Here is a 9,156-nt window from a genome sequence, read left to right as displayed (position 1 = left end):
TTCCATAGAACCTACAGAGGTTAGGAAGTATAGGTTAGGGAAGGCATTCTAGAAAGAGCGGTATATAAGGGCTTAGTATATGAGGATGTACAAGGATTTAATCAGGCAAAAACACATGCAGTGATAATGTTTTCTGGTTAAGAGAGTGGACCCCAATATGTTTCAGGCAGAGGAAGTGATGAGCATTTCAAAATTACATGGTAAGGACATGGTGCCATAGGCTAGTAAGAAATATTTCAGGTGGTAAGTGTAGAATGTCACTGACATCTGGGCAAAGAGGCTCTGGAATAACCAAAGAGGAGATTCTGAAGACAAGTTTCCAGGTTACAATAGGCAATGGAGCTCACTAAAGGATTTTAAGCAGAAGAATGGCAAAATCAGATTTCTTTTTGGAAAAGCAGATTCAGAGACCCTTTCAAGTGGTATTTTTCCTCACTAATCTCCCAAAAAGTGATGATTGACTTTCCAATTACTGGAATCTCCTTGCAAGGATGTTAGCTTCTTTCCCACTACTTGAAAAAATCTAATGGATATTTTGGCCCGATTTTTCTTAAATATTACCATGAATTCAACTACTTTGCTGTATCTTTATGCCTTCAAACTTGGGACTCTGGCTGTATTTTCTGGCCTTGCTATATTTTCTGCCAGATATATGAAAATTGCAGGATTTTCAACAGAAGAGTACTTCCAAACTTGAAATAAAATACTCAGTGGACTTCCAAACCAACTATTTTCACATAATTGCCAAACTGCCTAGAACTCAAGAGTAAAAGGAAAAAATCAAGCCACTTCTTTCAAAATCTATGAAGAGGCACATTTAATGAGACTTTTGCAGTACCTGTGTTTTTGAAAATATGGTATTTCAGGCTCATACTTTACTGATTCAACAATTTACAAATCACCTTTCAATAAGAAAGAAAGGAACTGTATTCTTCTGCACTTGCTTGCTGTGTGTACTTCACATAAAATAGCTCAAGTTGCTTATGTAGTAAGATGGCTCAGAGATTCTGTGATGCCATATGATTTTACAGAAAAAGTAAAACATCCAAAAGGATCATTCTTTTTTATCCCATTTTTCAAGTTATGCCTCTTATGTTTCTAAAATACAAAATAGGAGTATGGTTTTCTTGGTTAAGGTTAATAATTTATTTCCCAGGCACAGTTACTGAACAGTATGTGTGTTTTGTTTTTGTTTTTTTCTCTACCAAAACTTTATTCATTGGCCAGCATCTTCTGGATCCATTCTTTTCTATTCAGTTCTCTCTTGAGCTGGTTTGATTACAACATCTACTTCAAATTATGCTTAAGAATAATTCCCCCCAACAAAGAAATGAGGATGGTCTTGTGCTGTGTGCTTCAGGCTGTTTGAGATGGGAGCTATAATGTTTTGTTTCTATTTGCTCTGTTAAAGACAGAAACCAGCTTTTAAAACTGCAACAGCTCCAGTCTCTAGGCTACATTATGCATTGTCTGTTCTAAACCCTTTATATATATATTAACCTGCCTGATCCTCCCAGTGACTTGTAGGAGCACTATGACCACTATCTGCAATACAGAGGTGAACACTGAATCAGTGTAAGAAACTCAATAACTTCTCCAGTTCATACAGAGCAGAGAAACTTAGAAAGGTGGCCCCATAACCTGTGTCTTTAACCACTATTCTAACACTTTGGAAAACAAACCCATTATTGCTTTCTTTCTCGCAGATATGTCATCCATATGCCATCCATCTGAAATGGTAGATAATTCACATTTGCACTACCATGTAAGGTGGTATCCCTGGGGGCGTGATCCTGATTTTCCTGATAAGGAATCTGAGATTGTTCTAATGTTATAGGTAAGAAACCCCACATTCACAGTCAACACAGGCACAATGTTGCCTCATAGGGTTCTACATCTGTCTATCATGTACCATTCCCTGACCTATAAGGGTGGATTATGTTGGAAGCAAACCACCATAAAATAGCACTGCACATGTCAATATGCTTTTCAACAGAGCCCCTGGTAAATCCATGCCTACTGGCAGATATGCACTGACTAGGATTTAAAGGTAAATACTAGAAATGAGTGTGGTTCTTCTACACTTCTCTACACTTTTTCCCAAAGGTAATTTATATGCAAGCTCTTTACTCAAATCTCCCACAGAATCTTTGTTCCACATACAACAGTCCCTTCAATGTTCCCAGATTTGGGAAATTAGACTCTTTATGTTTCCCTTCCATTGTCTGAAACAAATTCATTCTTTCAATGCTTGTTCCTTGAATCCTTGATCCCTTTGTGCCTGGTACATTTCTAGCTGCTGGGGGGAGGGTGGAACAACAATGAAAACAATTAGACAAAAATTCCTTCCCTCACTTCTCTAAACAATAAGGAGGTGATGACAATAAACAAATAATTAAGACACATAATAGACCACTTAGTGATAAGTGCTAAAGAGAAAAATAAAAGTAAAAGAAAGAGAATGAGAATAAAGAATGAGGGAGGGTGCCATTTTATGTATGCTGATCAGTGTATATACCATTGAGAAGGTGAAAACAGAGACTTTTAGGGTTAATTAGAAAATCATTTCAGGTTTTGTTTTGGTTTGGTTTGGTTTTAATCCTGTTTGCCAGTAAATGCTCTTCTGTCCATCAGCATATAGCATTTTCCCTTTTTGTTTCCTTTCTTAAATTCAGCATGTGATACCAGGTAGAACATTGTGGTCTCATTTTTCCACAAGACAAAAAACTGCATGTATCATTTTAAACTGATCGGACCTAAGGCAAGGAGTTAACTTGGTTTGAATGTCTTTTTCTTTCCCAGAGTGATAGCACAGTGCGTATATAAAATCCCTTATCTAATTCTTGGAATTTCACAAGACATGAGTAGAATTAAATCAATTTGGAAATAGGAATTTGGTCAGACTATACACACAATGACCTAAGCATGAGATCACCTTTAGTACTTTACACACATGCACACACACACACATACATAATGTAGAACTATTTATTTGCAACAAAATGTCCTATGTACTTTCTGATGTCATGTTATCAATAACCAATTTGAATAGATAGTGCAGTTATTATTATCTTCCTTTTATATAGTTGGAGACTGAAGTCCAAATAAAGGTGACTTTTCCAAGGTCACCCATTAAGTTTTTGAGGAAAGGTTTGAGATATATATATATATATATATATATATATACATATATATGTATATATGTGTATATATATATATATATATATATATATATTAGATTTTAGACTTTTTCAAGGTCACCCATTAAGTTTTTGATTTTTTAGATTTTAGATTGAGGAAAGGTTTGAAATATATGTGTGTGTGTGTGTGTGTGTGTGTGTGTGTGTGTGTGTATGTATATAAACTTTTTAGATTTTAGACTTTTCCAAGGTCACCCATTAAGTTTTTGAGGAAAGGTTTGAAAGATTTTAGACATCTCCCCAATATATAAACTCCTCTCTTAGAAGTAAATTCTTAGCTCAAATATTTAAAATTCATTTGGAAGCTCCTCATTGTGTTGGTTTTATCTGTTTCTGTGGCCATGCCTGACCAATAGATTTTCAAAGAGGATTTGAAGGTTATGGCATTTGAAGCATTTACATTTTTATTGTCCTGAAGATATATATTCCCTTACTTGCTAAAACCTATATACTAATGCTTCACATTCAGATTAAAATCAGCAACATTTAGATTATTTTGACAATCTTCATTGTAAATGATCAATACCTATATAGGTTACACAAATGATAATAAAGATGTCACAATTCTATATTTGCCATATCTTAGAATCATTAAATATTGTCTAACTCATGTTTACAGACAAAAAAAATATTTCCTGATTGCAACACTAGTTAGGTTTCCTTTAGCTTCATGATTAAATGCCCTGTGGTCTCCTGTTAATTTCCTTTTTCTTTTGGTTATTCCTGTGGAAAGGCCAAGGTGCTATGAAAATATGCAATTGAGACTGTAATCCATTTAGCTTATTTCTGTGCTCAGACACCCTTATGGGAGCAGACACTCAGCAGACGGATTATAGAGATGTTATCCATATACAGTGACTCACCAAGGTTTTCAAAAATTTAATATATTTCTTCATACCATAAGCATGTTATCTTACTGATAAACTTTTATGTTTTTTGTTACCAGGATTATTCAAGATATTTCCTGAAAAATAGGTGTAAGTGCTGGGCATGAAAATGAAAGATGCACAGCATTGGGTAAGGGGTGTCATAGCCAACGTGCACCAGAATAGATTGGGGTTTTAATGCTCTGCATTTTTGAGAGGGAGTGACAAGGCCCTGTGGACCATTCAGGCAGGGTTCTACCCTTGGGTAATGAACACTGAATTGTTTTTTCCTTTCCTTCCTGAAATTTGTCACTGAGGTATTTTTAGCTCAACAAGAGTAAGTGACTCTGAGTGAGTGCCTCACACTCTATACTGTGGAAAATGCTATTTATTATTGATATCTCTATGCATATTCTATGGAATATAAAACACTCTAAATTCTCTACTGGTGCCTCTGGTGCAATGGAGAAAAGAACTTTTTGAAAGGAAAACATTGCCTCATCTATAATAAATTAATAACAACTCAATATGTGGTTTTTAAAAGTAACTAAATGCATTCTAGCTATTTTCGCAGGGATTTTAGGCTATATGCAAATAACAGCTCTAAAAATTTCAATTTGGGGATTAGCATTTTGATGCTTTCTCTCCCTTAGGTTATGCTTGCCCTACCTAAAGTGTTTGCATTCTTTCTGAAATTTTGTATATGAACAGACAGGAAATAATTAACTCTCATTTGTCAAGTGTTTTATAATTTACAATTTGGTGTTTTGTTGTTTATGTCCTTTTTCTCTTGCTCACTGTGGAAAAGTATCACAGGGTGGGTTATTATCAGTCCACGTTCCAGATGAGAAAACTGAATTTTGGAAAAGCTGTGGCTCTGGTCAAGGTGTATGCTGGCTTGCCAAGAATTGAAGTCCTCATTAATGTCCCAGACCCTTGAAGGGGTTTTATGTTGGTTTTTTGTTTTTTTTCTTTTTTCTTTTTGGCTCTAACTTTCATCTTCTTATTGCCTCCCTGCACAATCTCTCTAGATAGATCTTTCATTCGGCCCATCTGTTTCTTAAACTCGCCTTCTGAAACTTTTCTGTTGCACTATTTCTGTGTCTCCTGTTTACACTTAACTTCTGGAGCTCCATCCCTACCCTTCAGTCCTCAAAGTGAGTTAGACAGAAAATCAGACATAAAGCAAGAAAAGAAAAAGTAGTTCTCAGTTTCCATAATATCTGTTTATCCTCAAAGTTACAGAGAAAAGACGGAGCTGCGGTTCCTATGCCTGTGTCTGAGGAGAGAGATGGGGTTCCAAAGCCTTGGGTATCTGTCACTCTTTTGGTATCTGCTAGGCATGTTACCATTTGCAAATCATATTAACCACTCTGGTTCTCATTCTCCCGATAGAAAATGTTGATAATAATCTCTAATTTTCTGACAAAGCTATGAGGAGCAAATGGCCTGTGAAAGTGAGTATTTTTTTGCTTTGTAAAGCTCTATGTAAGGATATATCAGCTACTATAATTATCATTATCATAGACCTCCTTGATGCAATCAGTGACAACTGCTTATTGCTAATGAAAAAAAAACACTGAAGCCACAAGGAATATTATGCTGTTTCTGTGAAGGTATGAACCTTCAACAAGAAACTCAGATGTATGAGTTTAGCCTAGGCTAAATGCTAGTCTATTGACCTCCAAAAAATCCTAGCTTTTCCCAGAGTTTAAGTTCCCTTCCTCTCCAGACTACTCAAAGACACCACCCTAAATTCTCTTAGAACTCCCACAATCTCTTAAGTGTTCTATCCCACTGAATCAGGTTCTGTTTTTGTTTTGTAAAGGACACAGAGAAAAGAAAATAAAGAGCATCTATCTTTTTATAGTGATGGAAAAGGAAAATATAGGGGATATGGAAATAAATTAGTATATCAGTAATTACACATTATTATTTTATAACTATTTATATCTGAATTAACGATTCAGATATAAATAGTTAAAACACAAAATGAGGCTCTCTGACTGCCATCCTGGTTTGCAGAAAGGTTTTAACCAAGAAATTGACTTGATGTTATTATACAAGATTTTCCTAAAATTTTCTGGTATAAAGAAGAGGTTAGCATCACATGCAATGATTTCAGCAGTGTGGGTGAGAAACTTCAGGATGGGAGAGAGCTGGAGAGAGAAAAAGAGAGGACGGAGGGAAACACATAGAGAACCAGATCAGTAAACAGGGAAAACATGTTAGGGTTAGGGAAAACAGGTTCTGTTTCATCTTCAGCTAAGAGAAAATTGAGGAATATTTTTCTGTAGAAAAATTTTGTTTCATAATTCCAAACTTTCACTGCAATAATGAAGATAAAATGTAAGGGAAAAGTAATACACGGCCAAGACACAGGCAATCTTAGACGTTTTAATTATAGTATTTTAAGTTCTTTTTTTTTTTTCTGATGGTGAAAATGATAGGGAACTATTGTAGAAAATATGGGAACTTAAATAAGAAAATCATCATTACTCATATCTATTGCACAAACATGCATATATAACAAAAATGGCTTTTACCATTTAACTTTAAAATTATTTGAATTTGTTCAGGCCTTAAAAATTATTCAAATTTGTTCAGACCTTGAAAATTATTTGAGCAGGTCATTTTAATGGTTATTAACATGCCCTTCTATAAACATATCATAAACTGTTTAATTAGTCTTTTTTCACTGGAGCTTTAAGTTGTTTTCATTTCTTTGATATTACAAATTATACCAAATTAAAAATCCATGTTCATAAATTTTGTCCTCGTTTTAATCATTCCATTGTAACAATTCCAGGAAACTAAATTATTTAATCAATGGAATAAATATATTTATTACTCTACATGGTGATAATTTTTTTATTATTGATGTACTTTAAAACTAATTTTAATAATTTCTTCCTGATTTAAAAAAAAAACTTGTTGAGGTGCCTGGGTGGCTCAGTGGGTTAAGCCGCTGCCTTCGGCTCAGGTCATGATCTCAGGGTCCTAGGATCAAGTCCCACATCGGGCTCTCTGCTCAGCAGGGAACCTGCTTCCTCCTCTCTCTCTGCCTGCTTCTCTGCCTACTTGTGATTACTCTCTGTCAAATAAATAAATAAAATCTTTAAAAAAAAAACCCTTGTTTTATTAATTTATTTAATGATAGAAAGCCACTTTATCTTCCAAATGTAATCTCTATGAGAGCATGGAGACCTCTGGAATTATCCATGTCTTACATTTGTTCATGGTATTCTTCTTTCCTGGTTTTTACGAGTAAAATGGATAAGCAGATATCAGGATGACATTCCCTTGACTTCGAATAAAATTCAGTGTTCTCTCACTTGCTGCTAATGTACCATGAGTGGAGACAGTATTGTCCCCCAATCCTGAGTCATATTCCTCTTGGAAATGTGAGTTCCAGGAATAGACCAGTTCACTTTCTGACACACACCAAAGCTCACAGTAGGCTGAAGCCCGGCTGATGTCTACTGAAATCCAGTACCTGAAAATGAAAAACTTAGAGCCTTGGTATTAAACATATAGGTCAGTTTATCCTACATACCTCAACTCCAGCATCATGATTTTCCCCAAATGGTGCAGGTACTGAAAATCAATCTGTTAATTTAAATGTGAGGAATTCTTTTTTTTTTTTTTTTAAAGTATTTTTTTTTTAAAGATTTTATTTATTTATTTGTAAGAGAGAGAGAGAGTGAGAGTGAGCAGAGGCAGACAGAGTGGAAGGCAGAGTCAGAGGGAGAAGCAGGCTCCCTGCTGAGCAGAGAGCCCGATGTGGGACTCGATCCCAGGACGCTGGGATCATGACCTGAGCCGAAGGCAGCTGCTTACCGGACGGGGTTCGAACCCGTGATCTTCGGTTTACGAGACCGACGCCTTACCACTTGGCCACCGCGCCTGCTAAATGTGAGGAATTCTTAACAATATCTCATGTCCAATCTCATTTCATTGGGGACCCACAGAGAGCCACTTGAGACTACCCAGTGCTTTTTCTACCATACAATAAGGGAAATGGATGTACTTAGCAGGTGGAACTCAACCTAAATAAAACTCAAAAGACTCTAAAAGTAAAGTTCAGTCCAAATTTTACTTTATGAGTCAGAATCTGAAGCATTTTTTTCCCTTGGGATTTGTTTCCTGAAGATTTTATGCTGTCGTAAACAAAAGAAGAATTTGTGCATGTGGTGGGAGAACAGCATTGACCTTGTTGTCAAAATAATTCATATTAGATGTCTTTTGACTGCCCCTTGCCTTGTGGTCGTAAGTCATTTCACCTCAAATGACTGAGATGAGATTTCCTCAGTCTCCTTCTTCAGAATGAGATTTCCTCATATGAAAACTGGTTGAAGTTACACTATGTGGATTCAATATAATAAAAAAAAAATTGGGGGACATGGGTGGCTCAGTGGGTTAAGCCTCTGCCTTTGGCTCAGGTCATGATCTCAGGGTCCTGGGATTTGAGCCCTGCATTGGGCTCTCTGCTCAGTGGGGAGCCTGCTTCCCTCTCTCTTTCTGCCTGCCTCTCTGCCTACTTGTGATCTCTCTCTATAAAAAAAGAAAAGAAAGAAAAAATATATGATAGCATTCTGAAATTTGCCAAGTACCAGAATATACAGGCATAAACTTACAAAAAATAAACTGTGGAAGAAGAGTCCAACTCCTGGCCAGAAGACCTATCTGTAATCTTTCAGGCCTGATCATGCCCAATTACAAAGGCTTTCTACCTGACAGGTCTCAAGGAAGAAGTCTACCCTCTGCATCTCAAGCTTAGGGCACAGCCAGTGAGTTGCAGTCTCTGAAGGGTGTTGTAGTTAAGGACACAGGGCCCCCTGGTAGCCAGGAGTTTAGCTTATGTGTTTTCTCAGTATCCCTAGTCCAAGCCCCTCCTTTTGGGTACCTTACCACCCTCACCCCCCACCAAATCTCTCTCCTTGGACCCCAGATTAGGACTATTGATCCTTCTTGAGCCAGTGACCCTATGGCTAAGCTTGCCTGGTGAGTCAGATTCTATATCCACCAAAGGGGTTTCAGACCATTTAGAGCTTTAAAATGCTGGTCTAAATGCAGAGTCATAGTCTCCT

The 9,156-nt window shown here is 36.6% G+C and overlaps 1 non-coding gene across 1 annotated transcript; it reads right to left on the bottom strand.

The window, feature by feature from the left end:
- Window positions 1-7,903: 7,903 nt before the first annotated feature.
- On the bottom strand, window positions 7,904-7,972 carry TRNAT-CGU. Its single transcript has one exon. It is a non-coding gene; the product is annotated as a tRNA-Thr (tRNA).
- Between the last annotated feature and the right edge of the window lie 1,184 nt (window positions 7,973-9,156).

This window comes from Mustela erminea, chromosome 1 (genome assembly GCF_009829155.1).
Source record: "Mustela erminea isolate mMusErm1 chromosome 1, mMusErm1.Pri, whole genome shotgun sequence".
Classification (NCBI taxonomy): Eukaryota; Metazoa; Chordata; class Mammalia; order Carnivora; family Mustelidae; genus Mustela; species Mustela erminea.
Note: the sequence above shows the minus strand (reverse complement) of the source record. Positions and strands in the feature narration are given on the sequence as shown.